Here is a 25201-nt window from a genome sequence, read left to right as displayed (position 1 = left end):
GCACTATGACTCTCTTAAGGTAGCCGATGCCTCGTCACCAACATAATCACATCACCAACTTCAAGAAACCGCTTGCAAAGGTAACGAAGCTTCTCATAAGACACACAGCTAGTGGGGTGTCACTTGAGGCAGACTGGCCAAAGTATCAAAAAAATGTGTATTTGGGTGAGCAACTAGCAGGAATCACTATGACACTCATAGGGTAGGCAATGCCTCGTCACCAGCATAATCACATCAGCAACTTCAAGAAACCCCTGGCAAAAGTTACAATGACTCTTAAGATACACAACTAGTGGCGTAGCTATCAGGCAGACTGGAAAGAGTATCAAAAAAATGTGTATTTGGATGAGCAACTGGCAGGAAACACTGTGACTCTCTTGAGGTAGCCAATGCCTCGTCACCAGCAGAATCAAATCAGCAACTTCTAGAAGCCCCTTTCAAAAGTAACGATGTTTCTCTTAAGATACACAACTAGTGGCGTATCGCTTCAGGCACACTGGAAACAGTATCTAAAAAATGTGTATTTGGGTGAGCAACTGGCACGAAACACTGTGACTCTCTTAGGGTAACCAGTATCTCGTCACCAATATAATCACATCTTCAAAGTCAAGAAACCGCTGGCAAGAGTAACGATGTTTCTCTTAAGATACACAACTAGTGGCGTATCGCTTCAGGCAGACTGGCCACAGTATCTCAAAATGTGTATTTGGGTGAGCAACTGGCAGAAAGCACTATGACTCTCTTAAGGTAGCCAATGCCTCTTCACCAACATAATCACATCACCAACTTCAAGAAACCGCTTGCAAAGGTAACGAAGCTTCTCATAAGATACACAGCTAGTGGGGTGTCACTTGAGGCAGACTGGCCAAAGTATCAAAAAAATGTGTATTTGGGTGAGCAACTAGCAGGAATCACTATGACTCTCTTAAGGTAGCCAATGCCTCGTCACCAACATAATCACATCACCAACTTCAAGAAACCGCTTGCAAAGGTAACGAAGCTTCTCATAAGATACACAGCTAGTGGGGTGTCACTTGAGGCAGACTGGCCAAAGTATCAAAAAAATGTGTATTTGGGTGAGCAACTAGCAGGAATCACTATGACACTCATAGGGTAGCCAATGCCTCGTCACCACCATAATCACATCAGCAACTTCAAGAAACCCCTGGCAAAAGTTACAATGACTCTTAAGATACACAACTAGTGGCGTAGCTATCAGGCAGACTGGAAAGAGTATCTAAAAAATGTGTATTTGGGTGAAGAACTGGCAGGAATCTCTATGACTCTCTTGAGGTAGCCAATGCCTCGTCACCAGCAGAATCAAATCAGCAACTTCTAGAAACCCCTTTCAAAAGTAACGATGGTTCTCTTAAAATACACAACTAGTGGCGTAGCTATCAGGCAGACTGGAAAGACTATCTTAAAAAGGTGTATTTGGATGAGCAACTGGCAGGAAACACTGTGACTCTCTTAGGGTAGCCAATATCTCGTCACCAGTATAATCACATCTTCAAAGTCAAAAAACCGCTTTCAAGAGTAACGATGTTTCTCTTAAGATACACAACTAGTGGCGTATCGCTTCAGGCAGACTGGCCACAGTATCTCAAAATGTGTATTTGGGTGAGCAACTGGCAGGAAGCACTATGACTCTCTTAAGGTATCCAATGCCTCGTCACCAACATAATCCCATCACCAACTTCAGGAAACCGCTTGCAAAGGTAACGAAGCTTCTCATAAGATACACAGCTAGTGGGGTGTCACTTGAGGCAGACTGGCCAAAGTATCAAAAAAAATGTGTATTTGGGTGAGCAACTGGCAGAAAGCACTATGACTCTCTTAAGGTATGCAATGCCTCGTCACCAACATAATCCCATCACCAACTTCAGGAAACCGCTTTCAAAGGTAACGAAGCTTCTCATAAGATACACAGCTAGTGGGGTGTCACTTGAGGCAGACTGGCCAAAGTATCAAAAAAATGTGTATTTGGGTGAGCAACTAGCAGGAATCACTATGACACTCATAGGGTAGCCAATGCCTCGTCACCAGCATAATCACATCAGCAACTTCAAGAAACCCCTGGCACAAGTTACAATGACTCTTAAGATACACAACTAGTGGCGTAGCTATCAGGCAGACTGGAAAGAGTATCTAAAAAATGAGTATTTGGATGAGCAACTGGCAGGAAACACTGTGACTCTCTTAGGGTAGCTAATATCTCGTCACCAGTATAATCACATCTTCAAAGTCAAGAAACCGCTGGCAAGAGTAACGATGTTTCTCTTAAGATACACAACTAGTGGCGTATCGGTTCAGGCAGCCTGGCCACAGTATCTCAAAATGTGTATTTGGGTGAGCAACTGGCAGGAAGCACTGTGACTCTCTTAAGCTAGTCAATGCCTCGTCACCAACATAATCCCATCACCAACTTCAGGAAACCGCTTGCAAAGGTAACGAAGCTTCTCATAAGATACACAGCTAGTGGGGTGTCACTTGAGGCAGACTGGCCAAAGTATCAAAAAAATGTGTATTTGGGTGAGCAACTAGCAGGAATCACTATGACACTCATAGGGTAGCCAATGCCTCGTCACCAGCATAATCACATCAGCAACTTCAAGAGACCCCTGGCAAAAGTTACAATGACTCTTAAGATACACAACTAGTGGCGTAGCTACCAGGCAGACTGGAAAGAGTATCTAAAAAATGTGTATTTGGGTGAAGAACTGGCAGGAATCTCTGTGACTCTCTTGAGGTAGCCAATGCCTCGTCACCAGCAGAATCAAATCAACAACTTCTAGAGAAGCCTGGCAAAAGTAACGATGGTTCTCTTAAGATACACAACTAGTGGCGTAGCTATCAGGCAGTCTGGAAAGAGTATCTAAAAAATGTGTATTTGAGTGAAGAACTGGCAGGAATCTCTATGACTCTCTTGAGGTAGCCAATGCCTCGTCACCAGCAGAATCAAATCAGCAACTTCTAGAAACCCCTTTCAAAAGTAACGATGTTTCTCTTAAGATACACAACTAGTGGCGTATCGCTTCAGGCACACGGGAAACAGTATCTAAAAAATGTGTATTTGGGTGAGCAACTGGCACGAAACACTGTTGACTCTCTTAGGGTAACCAGTATCTCGTCACCAGTATAATCACATCTTCAAAGTCAAGAAACCGCTGGCAAGGGTAACGATGTTTCTCTTAAGATACACAACTAGTGGCGTATCGCTTCAGGCAGACGCCACAGTATCTCAAAATGTGTATTTGGGTGAGCAACTGGCAGAAAGCACTATGACTCTCTTAAGGTAGCCAATGCCTCGTCACCAACATAATCACATCACCAACTTCAAGAAACCGCTTGCAAAGGTAACGAAGCTTCTCATAAGATACACAGCTAGTGGGGTGTCACTTGAGGCAGACTGGCCAAAGTATCAAAAAAATGTGTATTTGGGTGAGCAACTAGCAGGAATCACTATGACACTCATAGGGTAGCCAATGCCTCGTCACCAGCATAATCACATCAGCAACTTCAAGAAACCCCTGGCAAAAGTTACAATGACTCTTAAGATACACAACTAGTGGCGTAGCTATCAGGCAGACTGGAAAGAGTATCTAAAAAATGTGTATTTGGGTGAAGAACTGCCAGGAATCTCTATGACTCTCTTGAGGTAGCCAATGCCTCGTCACCAGCAGAATCAAATCAGCAACTTCTAGAAACCCCTTTCAAAAGTAACGATGGTTCTCTTAAGATACACAACTAGTGGCGTAGCTATCAGGCAGACTGGAAAGACTATCTTAAAAAGGTGTATTTGGATGAGCAACTGGCAGGAAACACTGTGACTCTCTTAGGGTAGCCAATATCTCGTCACCAGTATAATCACATCTTCAAAGTCAAGAAACCGCTTTCAAGAGTAACGATGTTTCTCTTAAGATACACAACTAGTGGCGTATCGCTTCAGGCAGACTGGCCACAGTATCTCAAAATGTGTATTTGGGTGAGCAACTGGCAGGAAGCACTATGACTCTCTTAAGGTATCCAATGCCTCGTCACCAACATAATCCCATCACCAACTTCAGGAAACCGCTTGCAAAGGTAACGAAGCTTCTCATAAGATACACAGCTAGTGGGGTGTCACTTGAGGCAGACTGGCCAAAGTATCAAAGAAATGTGTATTTGGGTGAGCAACTGGCAGAAAGTACTATGACTCTCTTAAGGTATGCAATGCCTCGTCACCAACATAATCCCATCACGAACTTCAGGAAACCGCTTTCAAAGGTAACGAAGCTTCTCATAAGATACACAGCTAGTGGGGTGTCACTTGAGGCGGACTGGCCAAAGTATCAAAAAAATGTGTATTTGGGTGAGCAACTAGCAGGAATCACTATGACACTCATAGGGTAGCCAATGCCTCGTCACCAGCATAATCACATCAGCAACTTCAAGAAACCCCTGGCACAAGTTACAATGACTCTTAAGATACACAACTAGTGGCGTAGCTATCAGGCAGACTGGAAAGAGTATCTAAAAAATGAGTATTTGGATGAGCAACTGGCAGGAAACACTGTGACCCTCTTAGGGTAGCTAATATCTCGTCACCAGTATAATCACATCTTCAAAGTCAAGAAACCGCTGGCAAGAGTAACGATGTTTCTCTTGAGATACACAACTAGTGGCGTATCGGTTCAGGCAGCCTGGCCACAGTATCTCAAAATGTGTATTTGGGTGAGCAACTGGCAGGAAGCACTGTGACTCTCTTAAGCTAGTCAATGCCTCGTCACCAACATAATCCCATTACCAACTTCAGGAAACCGCTTGCAAAGGTAACGAAGCTTCTCATAAGATACACAGCTAGTGGGGTGTCACTTGAGGCAGACTGGCCAAAGTATCAAAAAAATGTGTATTTGGGTGAGCAACTAGCAGGAATCACTATGACACTCATAGGGTAGCCAATGCCTCGTCACCAGCATAATCACATCAGCAACTTCAAGAGACCCCTGGCAAAAGTTACAATGACTCTTAAGATACACAACTAGTGGCGTAGCTATCAGGCAGACTGGAAAGAGTATCTAAAAAATGTGTATTTGGATGAGCAACTGGCAGGAAACACTGTGACTCTCTTAGGGTAGCCAATATCTCGTCACCAGTATAATCACATCTTCAAAGTCAAGAAACCGCTGGCAAGAGTAACGATGTTTCTCTTAAGATACACAACTAGTGGCGTATCGCTTCAGGCAGACTGGCCACAGTATCTCAAAATGTGTATTTGGGTGAGCAACTGGCAGGAAGCACTATGACTCTCTTAAGGTAGCCAATGCCTCGTCACCAACATAATCCCATCACCAACTTCAGGAAACCGCTTGCAAAGGTAACGAAGCTTCTCATAAGATACACAGCTAGTGGGGTGTCACTTGAGGCAGACTGGCCAAAGTATCAAAAAAATGTGTATTTGGGTGAGCAACTAGCAGGAATCACTATGACACTCATAGGGTAGCCAATGCCTCGTCACCAGCATAATCACATCAGCAACTTCAAGAAACCCCTGGCAAAAGTTACAATGACTCTTAAGATACACAACTAGTGGCGTAGCTATCAGGCAGACTGGAAAGAGTATCTAAAAAATGTGTAATTGGGTGAAGAACTGGCAGGAATCTCTATGACTCTCTAGAGGTAGCCAATGCCTCGTCCCCAGCAGAATCAAATCAGCAACTTCTAGAGACCCCTGGCAAAAGTAACGATGTTTCTCTTAAGATACACAACTAGTGGCGTATCGCTTCAGGCACACTGGAAACAGTATCTAAAAAATGTGTATTTGGGTGAGCAACTGGCACGAAACACTGTGACTCTCTTAGGGTAACCAATATCTCGTCACCAGTATAATCACATCTTCAAAGTCAAGAAACCGTTGGCAAGAGTAACGATGTTTCTCTTAAGATACACAACTAGTGGCGTACCGCTTCAGGCAGACTGGCTACAGTATCTCAAAATGTGTATTTGGGTGAGCAACTGGCAGAAAGCACTATGACTCTCTTAAGGTAGCCAATGCCTCGTCACCAACATCATCACATCACCAACTTCAAGAAACCGCTTGCAAAGGTAACGAAGCTTCTCATAAGATATACAGCTAGTGGGGTGTCACTTGAGGCAGACTGGCCAAAGTATCAAAAAAATGTGTATTTGGGTGAGCAACTAGCAGGAATCACTATGACACTCATAGGGTAGCCAATGCCTCGTCACCAGCATAATCACATCAGCAACTTCAAGAAACCCCTGGCAAAAGTTACAATGACTCTTAAGATACACAACTAGTGGCGTAGCTATCAGGCAGACTGGAAAGACTATCTAAAAAAGGTGTATTTGGATGAGCAACTGGCAGGAAACACTGTGACTCTCTTAGGGTAGCCAATATCTCGTCACCAGTATAATCACATCTTCAAAGTCAAGAAACCGCTGGCAAGGGTAACGATGTTTCTCTTAAGATACACAACTAGTGGCGTATCGCTTCAGGCAGACTGGAAACAGTATCTAAAAAATGTGTATTTGGGTGAGTAACTGGCACGAAACACTGTGACTCTCTTAGGGTAACCTATATCTCATCACCAGTGTAATCACATCTTTAAAGTCAAGAAACCGTTGGCAAGAGTAACGATGTTTCTCTTAAGATACACAACTAGTGGCGTACCGCTTCAGGCAGACTGGCCACAGTATCTCAAAATGTGTATTTGGGTGAGCAACTGCCTGAAAGCACTATGACTCTCTTAAGGTTGCCAATGCTTCGTCACCAACATAAACACATCACCAACTTCAAGAAACCGCTTGCAAAGGTAACGAAGCTTCTCATAAGATATACAGCTAGTGGGGTGTCACTTGAGGCAGACTGGCCAAAGTATCAAAAAAATGTGTATTTGGGTGAGCAACTAGCAGGACTCACTATGACACTCATAGGGTAGCCAATGCCTCGTCACCAGCATAATCACATCAGCAACTTCAAGTAACCCCTGGCAAAAGTTACAATGACTCTTAAGATACACAACTAGTGGCGTAGCTATCAGGCAGACTGGAAAGAGTATCTAAAAAATGTGTATTTGGATGAGCAACTGGCAGGAAACACTGTGACTCTCTTAGGGTAGCCAATATCTCGTCACCAGTATAATCACATCTTCAAAGTCAAGAAACCGCTGGCAAAAGTAACGATGTTTCTCTTAAGATACACAACTAGTGGCGTATCGCTTGAGGCAGACTGGCCACAGTATCTCAAAATGTGTATTTGGGTGAGCAACTGGCAGAAAGCACTATGACTCTCTTAAGGTAGCCAATGCCTCGTCAACAACATAATGACATCACCAACTTCAAGAAACCGCTTGCAAAGGTAACGAAGCTTCTCATAAGATATACAGCTAGTGGGGTGTCACTTGAGGCAGACTGGCCAAAGTATCAAAAAATGTGTATTTGGGTGAGCAAGTAGCAGGAATCACTATGACACTCATAGGGTAGCCAATGCCTCGTCACCAGCATAATCACATCAGCAGCTTCAAGAAACCCCTGGCAAAAGTTACAATGACTTTTAAGATACACAACTAGTGGCGTAGCTATCAGGCAGACTGGAAAGTGTATCTAAAAAATGTGTATTTGGGTGAAGAACTGGCAGGAATCTCTATGACTCTCTTGAGGTAGCCAATGCTTCGTCACCAGCAGAATCAAATGACCCAATTCTAGAAACCCCTTTCAAAAGTAACGATGTTTCTCTTAAGATACACAACTAGTGGCGTATCGCTTCGGGCAGACCGGCCACAGTATCTCAAAATGTGTATTTGGGTGAGCAACTGGCAGTAAGCACTATGACTCTCTTAAAGTAGCCAATGCCTCGTCACCAACATAATCCCATCACCAACTTCAAGAAACCGCTTGCAAAGGTAACGAAGCTTCTCATAAGATACACAGTTAGTGGGGTGTTACTTTGGCAGACGGGCCAAAGTATCAAAAAAATGTGTATTTGGGTGAGCAACTAGCAGGAATCACTATGACACTCATAGGGTAGCCAATGCCTCGTCACCAGCATAATCACATCAGCAACTTCAAGAAACCCCTGGCAAAAGTTCCAATGACTCTTAAGGTACACAACTAGTGGCGTAGCTATCAGGCAGACTGGAAAGAGTATCTAAAAAATGTGTATTTGAGTGAAGAACTGGCAGGAATCTCTATGACTCTCTTGAGGTAGCCAATGCCTCGTCACCAGCAGAATCAAATCAGCAACTTCTAGAAACCCCTTTCAAAAGTAACGATGTTTCTCTTAAGATACACAACTAGTGGCGTATCGCTTCAGGAAGACTGGCCACAGTATCTCAAAATATGTATTTGGGTGAGCAACTGGCAGAAAGCACTATGACTCTCTTAAGGTATCCAATGCCTCGTCACCAACATAATCCCATCACCAACTTCAGGAAACCGCTTGCAAAGGTAACGAAGCTTCTCATAAGATACACAGCTAGTGGGGTGTCACTTGAGGCAGACTGGCCAAAGTATCAAAAAAAATGTGTATTTGGCTGAGCAACTAGCAGGAATCACTATGACACTCATAGGGTAGCCAATGCCTCGTCACCAGCATAATCACATCAGCAACTTCAAGAAACCCCTGGCAAAAGTTACAATGACTCTTAAGATACACAACTAGTGGCGTAGCTATCAGGCAGACTGGAAAGAGTATCTAAAAAATGTGTATTTGGATGAGCAACTGGCAGGAAACACTGTGACTCTCTTAGGGTAGCCAATATCTCGTCACCAGTATAATCACATCTTCAAAGTCAAGAAACCGCTGGCAAAAGTAACGATGTTTCTCTTAAGATACACAACTAGTGGCGTATCGCTTGAGGCAGACTGGCCACAGTATCTCAAAATGTGTATTTGGGTGAGCAACTGGCAGAAAGCACTATGACTCTCTTAAGGTAGCCAATGCCTCGTCACCAACATAATCACATCACCAACTTCAAGAAACCGCTTGCAAAGGTAACGAAGTTTCTCATAAGATATACAGCTAGTGGGGTGTCACTTGAGGCAGACTGGCCAAAGTATCAAAAAATGTGTATTTGGGTGAGCAACTAGCAGGAATCACTATGACACTCATAGGGTAGCCAATGCCTCGTCACCAGCATAATCACATCAGCAGCTTCAAGAAACCCCTGGCAAAAGTTACAATGACTTTTAAGATACACAACTAGTGGCGTAGCTATCAGGCAGACTGGAAAGACTATCTAAAAAAGGTGTATTTGGATGAGCAAATGGCAGGAAACACTGTGACACTCTTAGGGTAGCCAATATCTCGTCACCAGTATAATCACATCTTCAAAGTCAAGAAACCGCTGGCAAGAGTAACGATGTTTCTCTTAAGATACACAACTAGTGGCGTATCGCTTCAGGCAGACTGGAAACAGTATCTAAAAAATGTGTATTTGGGTGAGTAACTGGCACGAAACACTGTGACTCACTTAGGGTAACCAATATCTCATCACCAGTGTAATCACATCTTCAAAGTCAAGAAACCGTTGGCAAGAGTAACGATGTTTCTCTTAAGATACACAACTAGTGGCGTATCGCTTCAGGCAGACTGGCCACAGTATCTCAAAATGTGTATTTGGGTGAGCAACTGGCAGGAAGCACTATGACTCTCTTAAGGTAGCCAATGCCTCGTCACCAACATAATCCCATCACCAACTTCAGGAAACCGCTTGCAAAGGTAACGAAGCTTCTCATAAGATACACAGCTAGTGGGGTGTCACTTGAGGCAGACTGGCCAAAGTATCAAGAAAATGTGTATTTGGGTGAGCAACTAGCAGGAATCACTATGACACTCATAGGGTAGCCAATGCCTCGTCACCAGCATAATCACATCAGCAACTTCAAGAAACCCCTGGCAAAAGTTACAATGACTCTTAAGATACACAACTAGTGGCGTAGCTATCAGGCAGACTGGAAAGAGTATCTAAAAAATGTGTAATTGGGTGAAGAACTGGAAGGTATCTCTATGACTCTCTAGAGGTAGCCAATGCCTCGTCACCAGCATAATCACATCAGCAACTTCAAGAAACCCCTGGCAAAAGTTACAATGACTCTTAAGATACACAACTAGTGGCGTAGCTATCAGGCAGACTGGAAAGACTATCTAAAAAAGGTGTATTTGGATGAGCAACTGGCAGGAAACACTGTGACTCTCTTAGGGTAGCCAATATCTCGTCACCAGTATAATCACATCTTCAAAGTAAAGAAACCACTGGCAAGAGTAACGATGTTTCTCTTAATATACACAACTAGTGGCGTATCGCTTCAGGCAGACTGGACACAGTATCTCAAAATGTGTATTTGGGTGAGCAACTGGCAGGAAGCACTATGACTCTCTTAAGGTAGCCAATGCCTCGTCACCAACATAATCCCATCACCAACTTCAGGAAACCGCTTGCAAAGGTAACGAAGCTTCTCATAAGATACACAGCTAGTGGGGTGTCACTTGAGGCAGACAGGCCAAAGTATCAAAAAAATGTGTATTTGGGTGAGCAACTAGCAGGAATCACTATGACACTCATAGGGTAGCCAATGCCTCGTCACCAGCATAATCACATCTGCAACTTCAAGAAACCCCTGGCAAAAGTTACAATGACTTTTAAGATACACAACTAGTGGCGTAGCTATCAGGCAGACTGGGAAGAGTATCTAAAAAATGTGTATTTGCGTGAGCAACTGGCACGAAACACTGTGACTCTCTTAGGGTAGCCAATATCTCGTCACCAGTATAATCACAGCTTCAAATTCAAGAAACCGCTGGGAAGAGTAACGATGTTTCTCTTAAGATACACAACTAGTGGCGTATCGCTTCAGGCAGACGCCACAGTATCTCAAAATGTGTATTTGGGTGAGCAACTGGCAGGAAGCACTATGACTCTCTTAAGGTATCCAATGCCTCGTCACCAACATAATCCCATCACCAACTTCAGGAAACCGCTTGCAAAGGTAACGAAGCTTCTCATAAGATACACAGCTAGTGGGGTGTCACTTGAGGCAGACTGGCCAAAGTATCAAAAAAATGTGTATTTGGGTGAGCAACTAGCAGGAATCACTATGACACTCATAGGGTAGCCAATGCCTCGTCACCAGCATAATCACATCAGCAACTTCAAGAAACCCCTGGCAAAAGTTACAATGACTCTTAAGATACACAACTAGTGGCGTAGCTATCAGGCAGACTGGAAAGACTATCTAAAAAAGGTGTATTTGGATGAGCAAATGGCAGGAAACACTGTGACTCTCTTAGGGTAGCCAATATCTCGTCACCAGTATAATCACATCTTCAAAGTCAAGAAACCGCTGGCAAGAGTAACGATGTTTCTCTTAAGATACACAACTAGTGGCGTATCGCTTCAGGCAGACTGGAAACAGTATCTAAAAAATGTGTATTTGGGTGAGTAACTGGCACGAAACACTGTGACTCACTTAGGGTAACCAATATCTCATCACCAGTGTAATCACATCTTCAAAGTCAAGAAACCGTTGGCAAGAGTAACGATGTTTCTCTTAAGATACACAACTAGTGGCGTATCGCTTCAGGCAGACTGGCCACAGTATCTCAAAATGTGTATTTGGGTGAGCAACTGGCAGGAAGCACTATGACTCTCTTAAGGTAGCCAATGCCTCGTCACCAACATAATCCCATCACCAACTTCAAGAAACCGCTTGCAAAGGTAACGAAGCTTCTCATAAGATACACAGCTAGTGGGGTGTTACTTTGGCAGACTGGCCAAAGTATCAAAAAAATGTGTATTTGGGTGAGCAACTAGCAGGAATCACTATGACACTCATAGGGTAGCCAATGCCTCGTCACCAGCATAATCACATCAGCAACTTCAAGAAACCCCTGGCAAAAGTTACAATGACTCTTAAGATACACAACTAGTGGCGTAGCTATCAGGCAGACTGGAAAGAGTATCTAAAAAATGTGTATTTGAGTGAAGAACTGGCAGGAATCTCTATGACTCTCTTGAGGTAGCCAATGCCTCGTCACCAGCAGAATCAAATCAGCAACTTCTAGAAACCCCTTTCAAAAGTAACTATGTTTCTCTTAAGATACACAACTAGTGGCGTATCGCTTCAGGCAGACTGGCCACAGTATCTCAAAATGTGTATTTGGGTGAGCAACTGGCAGGAAGCACTATGACTCTCTTAAGGTAGCCAATGCCTCGTCACCAACATAATCCCATCACCAACTTCAGGAAACCGCTTGCAAAGGTAACGAAGCTTCTCATAAGATACACAGCTAGTGGGGTGTCACTTGAGGCAGACTGGCCAAAGTATCAAGAAAATGTGTATTTGGGTGAGCAACTAGCAGGAATCACTATGACACTCATAGGGTAGCCAATGCCTCGTCACCAGCATAATCACATCAGCAACTTCAAGAAACCCCTGGCAAAAGTTACAATGACTCTTAAGATACACAACTAGTGGCGTAGCTATCAGGCAGACTGGAAAGAGTATCTAAAAAATGTGTAATTGGGTGAAGAACTGGAAGGAATCTCTATGACTCTCTAGAGGTAGCCAATGCCTCGTCACCAGCATAGTCACATCAGCAACTTCAAGAAACCCCTGGCAAAAGTTACAATGACTCTTAAGATACACAACTAGTGGCGTAGCTATCAGGCAGACTGGAAAGACTATCTAAAAAAGGTGTATTTGGATGAGCAACTGGCAGGAAACACTGTGACTCTCTTAGGGTAGCCAATATCTCGTCACCAGTATAATCACATCTTCAAAGTCAAGAAACCACTGGCAAGAGTAACGATGTTTCTCTTAATATACACAACTAGTGGCGTATCGCTTCAGGCAGACTGGACACAGTATCTCAAAATGTGTATTTGGGTGAGCAACTGGCAGGAAGCACTATGACTCTCTTAAGGTAGCCAATGCCTCGTCACCAACATAATCCCATCACCAACTTCAGGAAACCGCTTGCAAAGGTAACGAAGCTTCTCATAAGATACACAGCTAGTGGGGTGTCACTTGAGGCAGACAGGCCAAAGTATCAAAAAAATGTGTATTTGGGTGAGCAACTAGCAGGAATCACAATGACACTCATAGGGTAGCCAATGCCTCGTCACCAGCATAATCACATCTGCAACTTCAAGAAACCCCTGGCAAAAGTTACAATGACTTTTAAGATACACAACTAGTGGCGTAGCTATCAGGCAGACTGGGAAGAGTATCTAAAAAATGTGTATTTGCGTGAGCAACTGGCACGAAACACTGTGACTCTCTTAGGGTAGCCAATATCTCGTCACCAGTATAATCACTGCTTCAAAGTCAAGAAACCGCTGGCAAGAGTAACGATGTTTCTCTTAAGATACACAACTAGTGGCGTATCGCTTCAGGCAGACGCCACAGTATCTCAAAATGTGTATTTGGGTGAGCAACTGGCAGGAAGCACTATGACTCTCTTAAGGTAGCCAATGCCTCGTCACCAACATAATCCCATCACCAACTTCAGGAAACCGCTTGCAAAGGTAACGAAGCTTCTCATAAGATACACAGCTAGTTGGGTGTCACTTGAGGCAGACTGGCCAAAGTATCAAAAAAATGTGTATTTGGGTGAGCAACTAGCAGGAATCACTATGACACTCATAGGGTAGCCAATGCCTCGTCACCAGCATAATCACATCAGCAACTTCAAGAAACCCCTGGCAAAAGTTACAATGACTCTTAAGATACACAACTAGTGGCGTAGCTATCAGGCAGACTGGAAAGAGTATCTAAAAAATGTGTATTTGGATGAGCAACTGGCAGGAAACACTGTGACTCTCTTAGGGTAGCCAATATCTCGTCACCAGTATAATCACATCTTCAAAGTCAAGAAACCGCTGGCACGAGTAACGATGTTTCTCTTAAGATACACAACTAGTGGCGTATCGCTTCAGGCAGACTGGCCACAGTATCTCAAAATGTGTATTTGGGTGAGCAACTGGCAGGAAGCACTATGACTCTCTTAAGGTATGCAATGCCTCGTCACCAACATAATCCCATCACCAACTTCAGGAAACCGCTTGCAAAGGTAACGAAGCTTCTCATAAGATACACAGCTAGTGGGGTGTCACTTGAGGCAGACTGGCCAAAGTATCAAGAAAATGTGTATTTGGGTGAGCAACTAGCAGGAATCACTATGACACTCATAGGGTAGCCAATGCCTCGTCACCAGCATAATCACATCAGCAACTTCAAGAAACCCCTGGCAAAAGTTACAATGACTCTTAAGATACACAACTAGTGGCGTAGCTATCAGGCAGACTGGAAAGAGTATCTAAAAAATGTGTAATTGGGTGAAGAACTGGAAGGAATCTCTATGACTCTCTAGAGGTAGCCAATGCCTCGTCACCAGCATAGTCACATCAGCAACTTCAAGAAACCCCTGGCAAAAGTTACAATGACTCTTAAGATACACAACTAGTGGCGTAGCTATCAGGCAGACTGGAAAGACTATCTAAAAAAGGTGTATTTGGATGAGCAACTGGCAGGAAACACTGTGACTCTCTTAGGGTAGCCAATATCTCGTCACCAGTATAATCACATCTTCAAAGTCAAGAAACCACTGGCAAGAGTAACGATGTTTCTCTTAATATACACAACTAGTGGCGTATCGCTTCAGGCAGACTGGACACAGTATCTCAAAATGTGTATTTGGGTGAGCAACTGGCAGGAAGCACTATGACTCTCTTAAGGTAGCCAATGCCTCGTCACCAACATAATCCCATCACCAACTTCAGGAAACCGCTTGCAAAGGTAACGAAGCTTCTCATAAGATACACAGCTAGTGGGGTGTCACTTGAGGCAGACAGGCCAAAGTATCAAAAAAATGTGTATTTGGGTGAGCAACTAGCAGGAATCACAATGACACTCATAGGGTAGCCAATGCCTCGTCACCAGCATAATCACATCTGCAACTTCAAGAAACCCCTGGCAAAAGTTACAATGACTTTTAAGATACACAACTAGTGGCGTAGCTATCAGGCAGACTGGGAAGAGTATCTAAAAAATGTGTATTTGCGTGAGCAACTGGCACGAAACACTGTGACTCTCTTAGGGTAGCCAATATCTCGTCACCAGTATAATCACTGCTTCAAAGTCAAGAAACCGCTGGCAAGAGTAACGATGTTTCTCTTAAGATACACAACTAGTGGCGTATCGCTTCAGGCAGACGCCACAGTATCTCAAAATGTGTATTTGGGTGAGCAACTGGCAGGAAGCACTATGACTCTCTTAAGGTAGCCAATGCCTCGTCACCAACATAATCCCATCACCAACTTCAGGAAACCGCTTGCAAAGGTAACGAAGCTTCTCATAAGATACACAGCTAGTTGGGTGTCACTTGAGGCAGACTGGCCAAAGTATCAAAAAAATGTGTATTTGGGTGAGCAACTAGCAGGAATCACTATGACACTCATAGGGTAGCCAATGCCTCGTCACCAGCATAATCACATCAGCAACTTCAAGAAACCCCTGGCAAAAGTTACAATGACTCTTAAGATACACAACTAGTGGCGTAGCTATCAGGCAGACTGGAAAGAGTATCTAAAAAATGTGTATTTGGATGAGCAACTGGCAGGAAACACTGTGACTCTCTTAGGGTAGCCAATATCTCGTCACCAGTATAATCACATCTTCAAAGTCAAGAAACCGCTGGCACGAGTAACGATGTTTCTCTTAAGATACACAACTAGTGGCGTATCGCTTCAGGCAGACTGGCCACAGTATCTCAAAATGTGTATTTGGGTGAGCAACTGGCAGGAAGCACTATGACTCTCTTAAGGTATGCAATGCCTCGTCACCAACATAATCCCATCACCAACTTCAGGAAAGCGCTTGCAAAGGTAACGAAGCTTCTCATAAGATACACAGCTAGTGGGGTGTCACTTGAGGCAGACTGGCCAAAGTATCAAAAAAATGTGTATTTGGGTGAGCAACTAGCAGGAATCACTATGACACTCATAGGGTAGCCAATGCCTCGTCACCAGCATAATCACATCAGCAACTTCAAGAAACCCCCTGGCAAAAGTTACAATGACTCTTAAGATACACAACTAGTGGCGTAGCTATCAGGCAGACTGGAAAGAGTATCTAAAAAATGTGTAATTGGGTGAAGAATTGGAAGAAATCTCTATGACTCTCTAGAGGTAGCCAATGCCTCGTCACCAGCAGAATCAAATCAGCAACTTGTAGAAACCCCTGGCAAAAGTAACGATGTTTCTCTTAAGATACACAACTAGTGGCGTATCGCTTCAGGCACACTGGAAACAGTATCTAAAAAATGTGTATTTGGGTGAGCAACTGGCACGAAACACTGTGACTCTCTTAGGGTAACCAATATCTCGTCACCAGTATAATCACTGCTTCAAAGTCAAGAAACCGCTGGCAAGAGTAACGATGTTTCTCTTAAGATACACAACTAGTGGCGTACCGCTTCAGGCAGACTGGCCACAGTATCTCAAAATGAGTATTTGGGTGAGCAACTGGCAGAAAGCACTATGACTCTCTTAAGGAAGCCAATGCCTCGTCACCAACATCATCACATCACCAACTTCAAGAAACCGCTTGCAAAGGTAACGAAGCTTCTCATAAGATATACAGCTAGTGGGGTGTCACTTGAGGCAGACTGGCCAAAGTATCAAAAAAATGTTAATTTGGGAGAGCAACTAGCAGGAATCACTATGACACTCATAGGGTAGCCAATGCCTCGTCACCAGCATAATCACATCAGCAACTTCAAGAAACCCCTGGCAAAAGTTACAATGACTCTTAAGATACACAACTAGTGGCGTAGCTATCAGGCAGACTGGAAAGACTATCTAAAAAAGGTGTATTTGGATGAGCAACTGGCAGGAAACACTGTGACTCTCTTAGGGTAGCCAATATCTCGTCACCAGTATAATCACATTTTCAAAGTCAAGAAGCCGCTGGCAAGAGTAACGATGTTTCTCTTAAGATACACAACTAGTGGCGTATCGCTTCAGGCAGACTGGCCACAGTATCTCAAAATGTGTATTTGGGTGAGCAACTGGCAGGAAGCACTATGACTCTCTTAAGGTAGCCAATGCCTCGTCACCAACATAATCCCATCACCAACTTCAGGAAACCGCTTGCAAAGGTAACGAAGCTTCTCATAAGATACACAGCTAGTGGGGTGTCACTTGAGGCAGACTGGCCAAAGTATCAAAAAAATGTGTATTTGGGTGAGCAAGTAGCAGGAATCACTATGACACTCATAAAGTAGCCAATGCCTCGTCACCAGCATAATTACATCAGCAACTTCAAGAAACCCCTGGCAAAAGTTACAATGACTTTTAAGATACACAACTAGTGGCGTAGCTATCAGGCAGACTGGAAAGAGTATCTAAGAAATGTGTATTTGTGTGAAGAACTGGCAGGAATCTCTATGACTCTCTTGAGGTAGCCAATGCTTCGTCACCAGCAGAATCAAATGAGCAACTTCTAGAAACCCCTTTCAAAAGTAACGATGTTTCTCTTAAGATACACAACTAGCGGCGTATCGCTTCAGGCACACTGGAAACAGTATCTAAAAAATGTGTATTTGGGTGGGCAACTGGCACGAAACACTGTGACTCTCTTAGGGTAGCCAATATCTCGTCACCAGTATAATCACTGCTTCAAAGTCAAGAAACCGCTGGCAAGAGTAACGATGTTTCTCTTAAGATACACAACTAGTGGCGTGTCGCTTCAGGCAGACTGGCCACAGTATCTCAAAATGTGTATTTGGGTGAGCAACTGGCAGGAAGCACTATGACTCTCTTAAGGTAGCCGATGCCTCGTCACCAACATAATCCCATCACCAACTTCAGGAAACCGCTTGCAAAGGTAACGAAGCTTCTCATAAGATACACAGCTAGTGGGGTGTCACTTGAGGCAGACTGGCCAAAGTATCAAAAAAATGTGTATTTGGGTGAGCAACTAGCAGGAATCACTATGAGACTCATAGGGTAGCCAATGCCTCGTCACCAGCATAATCACATCAGCAACTTCAAGAAACCCCCTGGCAAAAGTTACAATGACTCTTAAGATACACAACTAGTGGCGTAGCTATCAGGCAGACTGGAAAGAGTATCTAAAAAATGTGTAATTGGGTGAAGAATTGGAAGAAATCTCTATGACTCTCTAGAGGTAGCCAATGCCTCGTCACCAGCAGAATCAAATCAGCAACTTGTAGAAACCCCTGGCAAAAGTAACGATGTTTCTCTTAAGATACACAACTAGTGGCGTATCGCTTCAGGCACACTGGAAACAGTATCTAAAAAATGTGTATTTGGGTGAGCAACTGGCACGAAACACTGTGACTCTCTTAGGGTAACCAATATCTCGTCACCAGTATAATCACTGCTTCAAAGTCAAGAAACCGCTGGCAAGAGTAACGATGTTTCTCTTAAGATACACAACTAGTGGCGTACCGCTTCAGGCAGACTGGCCACAGTATCTCAAAATGAGTATTTGGGTGAGCAACTGGCAGAAAGCACTATGACTCTCTTAAGGAAGCCAATGCCTCGTCACCAACATCATCACATCACCAACTTCAAGAAACCGCTTGCAAAGGTAACGAAGCTTCTCATAAGATATACAGCTAGTGGGGTGTCACTTGAGGCAGACTGGCCAAAGTATCAAAAAAATGTTAATTTGGGAGAGCAACTAGCAGGAATCACTATGACACTCATAGGGTAGCCAATGCCTCGTCACCAGCATAATCACATCAGCAACTTCAAGAAACCCCTGGCAAAAGTTACAATGACTCTTAAGATACACAACTAGTGGCGTAGCTATCAGGCAGACTGGAAAGACTATCTAAAAAAGGTGTATTTGGATGAGCAACTGGCAGGAAACACTGTGACTCTCTTAGGGTAGCCAATATCTCGTCACCAGTATAATCACATTTTCAAAGTCAAGAAGCCGCTGGCAAGAGTAACGATGTTTCTCTTAAGATACACAACTAGTGGCGTATCGCTTCAGGCAGACTGGCCACAGTATCTCAAAATGTGTATTTGGGTGAGCAACTGGCAGGAAGCACTATGACTCTCTTAAGGTAGCCAATGCCTCGTCACCAACATAATCCCATCACCAACTTCAGGAAACCGCTTGCAAAGGTAACGAAGCTTCTCATAAGATACACAGCTAGTGGGGTGTCACTTGAGGCAGACTGGCCAAAGTATCAAAAAAATGTGTATTTGGGTGAGCAAGTAGCAGGAATCACTATGACACTCATAAAGTAGCCAATGCCTCGTCACCAGCATAATTACATCAGCAACTTCAAGAAACCCCTGGCAAAAGTTACAATGACTTTTAAGATACACAACTAGTGGCGTAGCTATCAGGCAGACTGGAAAGAGTATCTAAGAAATGTGTATTTGTGTGAAGAACTGGCAGGAATCTCTATGACTCTCTTGAGGTAGCCAATGCTTCGTCACCAGCAGAATCAAATGAGCAACTTCTAGAAACCCCTTTCAAAAGTAACGATGTTTCTCTTAAGATACACAACTAGCGGCGTATCGCTTCAGGCACACTGGAAACAGTATCTAAAAAATGTGTATTTGGGTGGGCAACTGGCACGAAACACTGTGACTCTCTTAGGGTAGCCAATATCTCGTCACCAGTATAATCACTGCTTCAAAGTCAAGAAACCGCTGGCAAGAGTAACGATGTTTCTCTTAAGATACACAACTAGTGGCGTGTCGCTTCAGGCAGACTGGCCACAGTATCTCAAAATGTGTATTTGGGTGAGCAACTGGCAGGAAGCACTATGACTCTCTTAAGGTAGCCGATGCCTCGTCACCAACATAATCCCATCACCAACTTCAGGAAACCGCTTGCAAAGGTAACGAAGCTTCTCATAAGATACACAGCTAGTGGGGTGTCACTTGAGGCAGACTGGCCAAAGTATCAAAAAAATGTGTATTTGGGTGAGCAACTAGCAGGAATCACTATGAGACTCATAGGGTAGCCAATGCCTCGTCACCAGCATAATCACATCAGCAACTTCAAGAAACCCCCTGGCAAAAGTTACAATGACTCTTAAGATACACAACTAGTGGCGTAGCTATCAGGCAGACTGGAAAGAGTATCTAAAAAATGTGTAATTGGGTGAAGAACCGGAAGGAATCTCTATGACTCTCTAGAGGTAGCCAATGCCTCGTCACCAGCAGAATCAAATCAGCAACTTCTAGAAACCCCTGGCAAAAGTAACGATGTTTCTCTTAAGATACACAACTAGTGGCGTATCGCTTCAGGCACACTGGAAACAGTATCTAAAAAATGTGTATTTGGGTGAGCAACTGGCACGAAACACTGTGACTCTGTTAGGGTAACCAATATCTCGTCACCAGTATAATCACATCTTCAAATTCAAGAAACCGTTGGCAAGAGTAACGATGTTTCTCTTAAGATACACAACTAGTGGCGTATCGCTTCAGGCAGACTGGCCACAGTATCTCAAAATGTGTATTTGGGTGAGCAACTGGCAGGAAGCACTATGACTCTCTTAAGGTATGCAATGCCTCGTCACCAACATAATCCCATCACCAACTTCAGGAAACCGCTTGCAAAGGTAACGAAGCTTCTCATAAGATACACAGCTAGTGGGGTGTCACTTGAGGCAGACTGGCCAAAGTATCAAAAAAATGTGTATTTGGGTGAGCAACTAGCAGGAATCACTATGACACTCATAGGGTAGCCAATGCCTCGTCACCAGCATAATCACATCAGCAACTTCAAGAAACCCCTGGCAAAAGTTACAATGACTTTTAAGATACACAACTAGTGGCGTAGCTATCAGGCAGACTGGGAAGAGTATCTAAAAAATGTGTATTTGGGTGAGCAACTGGCACGAAACACTGTGACTCTCTTAGGGTAGCCAATATCTCGTCACCAGTATAATCACAGCTTCAAAGTCAAGAAACCGCTGGCAAGAGTAACGATGTTTCTCTTAAGATACACAACTAGTGGCGTATCGCTTCAGGCAGACTGGCCACAGTATCTCAAAATGTGTATTTGGGTGAGCAACTGGCAGGATGCACTATGACTCTCTTAAGGTATGCAATGCCTCGTCACCAACATAAACCCATCACCAACTTCAGGAAACCGCTTGCAAAGGTAACGAAGCTTCTCATAAGATACACAGCTAGTTGGGTGTCACTTGAGGCAGACTGGCCAAAGTATCAAAAAAATGTGTATTTGGGTGAGCAACTAGCAGGAATCACTATGACACTCATAGGGTAGCCAATGCCTCGTCACCAGCATAATCACATCAGCAACTTCAAGAAACCCCTGGCAAAAGTTACAATGACTCTTAAGATACACAACTAGTGGCGTGGCTATCAGGCAGACTGGAAAGAGTATCTAAAAAATGTGTATTTGGATGAGCAACTGGCAGGAAACACTGTGACTCTCTTAGGGTAGCCAATATCTCGTCACCAGTATAATCACATCTTCAATGTCAAGAAACCGCTGGCAAGAGTAACGATGTTTCTCTTAAGATACACAACTAGTGGCGTATCGCTTCAGGCAGACTGGCCACAGTATCTCAAAATGTGTATTTGGGTGAGCAACTGGCAGGAAGCACTATGACTCTCTTAAGGTATGCAATGCCTCGTCACCAACATAATCCCATCACCAACTTCAGGAAACCGCTTGCAAAGGTAACGAAGCTTCTCATAAGATACACAGCTAGTGGGGTGTCACTTGAGGCAGACTGGCCAAAGTATCAAAAAAATGTGTATTTGGGTGAGCAACTAGCAGGAATCACTATGAGACTCATAGGGTAGCCAATGCCTCGTCACCAGCATAATCACATCAGCAACTTCAAGAAACCCCCTGGCAAAAGTTACAATGACTCTTAAGATACACAACTAGTGGCGTAGCTATCAGGCAGACTGGAAAGAGTATCTAAAAAATGTGTAATTGGGTGAAGAACTGGAAGGAATCTCTATGACTCTCTAGAGGTAGCCAATGCCTCGTCACCAGCAGAATCAAATCAGCAACTTCTAGAAACCCCTGGCAAAAGTAACGATGTTTCTCTTAAGATACACAACTAGTGGCGTATCGCTTCAGGCACACTGGAAACAGTATCTAAAAAATGTGTATTTGGGTGAGCAACTGGCACGAAACACTGTGACTCTGTTAGGGTAACCAATATCTCGTCACCAGTATAATCACATCTTCAAAGTCAAGAAACCGTTGGCAAGAGTAACGATGTTTCTCTTAAGATACACAACTAGTGGCGTACCGCTTCAGGCAGACTGGCCACAGTATCTCAAAATGAGTATTTGGGTGAGCAACTGGCAGAAAGCACTATGACTCTCTTAAGGTAGCCAATGCCTCGTCACCAACATAATCACATCACCAACATCAAGAAACCGCTTGCAAAGGTAACGAAGCTTCTCATAAGATATACAGCTAGTGGGGTTTCACTTGAGGCAGACTGGCCAAAGTATCAAAAAAATGTGTATTTGGGTGAGCAACTAGCAGGAATCACTATGACACTCATAGGGTAGCCAATGCCTCGTCACCAGCATAATCACATCAGCAACTTCAAGAAACCCCTGGCAAAAGTTACAATGACTCTTAAGATACACAACTAGTGGCGTAGCTATCAGGCAGACTGGGAAGAGTATCTAAAAAATGTGTATTTGGGTGAGCAACTGGCACGAAACACTGTGACTCTCTTAGGGTAGCCAATATCTCGTCACCAGTATAATCACAGCTTCAAAGTCAAGAAACCGCTGGCAAGAGTAACGATGTTTCTCTTAAGATACACAACTAGTGGCGTATCGCTTCAGGCAGACTGGCCACAGTATCTCAAAATGTGTATTTGGGTGAGCAACTGGCAGGATGCACTATGACTCTCTTAAGGTATGCAATGCCTCGTCACCAACATAATCCCATCACCAACTTCAGGAAACCGCTTGCAAAGGTAACGAAGCTTCTCATAAGATACACAGCTAGTTGGGTGTCACTTGAGGCAGACTGGCCAAAGTATCAAAAAAATGTGTATTTGTTTGAGCAACTAGCAGGAATCACTATGACACTCATAGGGTAGCCAATGCCTCGTCACCAGCATAATCACATCAGCAACTTCAAGAAACCCCTGGCAAAAGTTACAATGACTCTTAAGATACACAACTAGTGGCGTGGCTATCAGGCAGACTGGAAAGAGTATCTAAAAAATGTGTATTTGGATGAGCAACTGGCAGGAAACACTGTGACTCTCTTAGGGTAGCCAATATCTCGTCACCAGTATAATCACATCTTCAAAGTCAAGAAACCGCTGGCAAGAGTAACGATGTTTCTCTTAAGATACACAACTAGTGGCGTACCGCTTCAGGCAGACTGGCCACAGTATCTCAAAATGAGTATTTGGGTGAGCAACTGGCAGAAAGCACTATGACTCTCTTAAGGTAGCCAATGCCTCGTCACCAACATAATCACATCACCAACTTCAAGAAACCGCTTGCAAAGGTAACGAAGCTTCTCATAAGATATACAGCTAGTGGGGTTTCACTTGAGGCAGACTGGCCAAAGTATCAAAAAAATGTGTATTTGGGTGAGCAACTAGCAGGAATCACTATGACACTCATAGGGTAGCCAATGCCTCGTCACCAGCATAATCACATCAGCAACTTCAAGAAACCCGTGGCAAAAGTTACAATGACTCTTAAGATACACAACTAGTGGCGTAGCTATCAGGCAGACTGGAAAGACTATCTAAAAAACGTGTATTTGGATGAGCAACTGGCAGGAAACACTGTGACTCTCTTAGGGTAGCCAATATCTCGTCACCAGTATAATCACATTTTCAAAGTCAAGAAACCGCTGGCAAGAGTAACGATGTTTCTCTTAAGATACACAACTAGTGGCGTATCGCTTCAGGCAGACTGGCCACAGTATCTCAAAATGTGTATTTGGGTGAGCAACTGGCAGGAAGCACTATGACTCTCTTAAGGTAGCCAATGCCTCGTCACCAACATAATCCCATCACCAACTTCAGGAAACCGCTTGCAAAGGTAACGAAGCTTCTCATAAGATACACAGCTAGTGGGGTGTCACTTGAGGCAGACTGGCCAAAGTATCAAAAAAATGTGTATTTGGGTGAGCAAGTAGCAGGAATCACTATGACACTCATAAAGTAGCCAATGCCTCGTCACCAGCATAATCACATCAGCAACTTCAACAAACCCCTGGCAAAAGTTACAATGACTTTTAAGATACACAACTAGTGGCGTAGCTATCAGGCAGACTGGAAAGAGTATCTAAAAAATGTGTATTTGGGTGAAGAACTGGCAGGAATCTCTATGACTCTCTTGAGGTAGCCAATGCTTCGTCACCAGCAGAATCAAATGAGCAACTTCTAGAAACCCCTTTCAAAAGTAACGATGTTTCTCTTAAGATACACAACTAGCGGCGTATCGCTTCAGGCACACTGGAAACAGTATCTAAAAAATGGGTATTTGGGTGGGCAACTGGCACGAAACACTGTGACTCTCTTAGGGTAGCCAATATCTCGTCACCAGTATAATCACTGCTTCAAAGTCAAGAAACCGCTGGCAAGAGTAACGATGTTTCTCTTAAGATACACAACTAGTGGCGTATCGCTTCAGGCAGACTGGCCAAGGTATCTCAAAATGTGTATTTGGGTGAGCAACTGGCAGGAAGCACTATGACTCTCTTAAGGTATGCAATGCCTCGTCACCAACATAATCCAATCACCAACTTCAGGAAACCGCTTGCAAAGGTAACGAAGCTTCTCATAAGATACACAGCTAGTGGGGTGTCACTTGAGGCAGACTGGCCAAAGTATCAAAAAAATGTGTATTTGGGTGAGCAACTAGCAGGAATCACTATGAGACTCATAGGGTAGCCAATGCCTCGTCACCAGCATAATCACATCAGCAACTTCAAGAAACCCCCTGGCAAAAGTTACAATGACTCTTAAGATACACAACTAGTGGCGTAGCTATCAGGCAGACTGGAAAGAGTATCTAAAATATGTGTAATTGGGTGAAGAACTGGAAGGAATCTCTATGACTCTCTAGAGGTAGCCAATGCCTCGTCACCAGCAGAATCAAATCAGCAACTTCTAGAAACCCCTGGCAAAAGTAACGATGTTTCTCTTAAGATACACAACTAGTGGCGT

This window comes from Schistocerca nitens, chromosome 3 (genome assembly GCF_023898315.1).
Source record: "Schistocerca nitens isolate TAMUIC-IGC-003100 chromosome 3, iqSchNite1.1, whole genome shotgun sequence".
In the NCBI taxonomy this organism is placed as follows: domain Eukaryota; kingdom Metazoa; phylum Arthropoda; class Insecta; order Orthoptera; family Acrididae; genus Schistocerca; species Schistocerca nitens.
Note: the sequence above shows the minus strand (reverse complement) of the source record.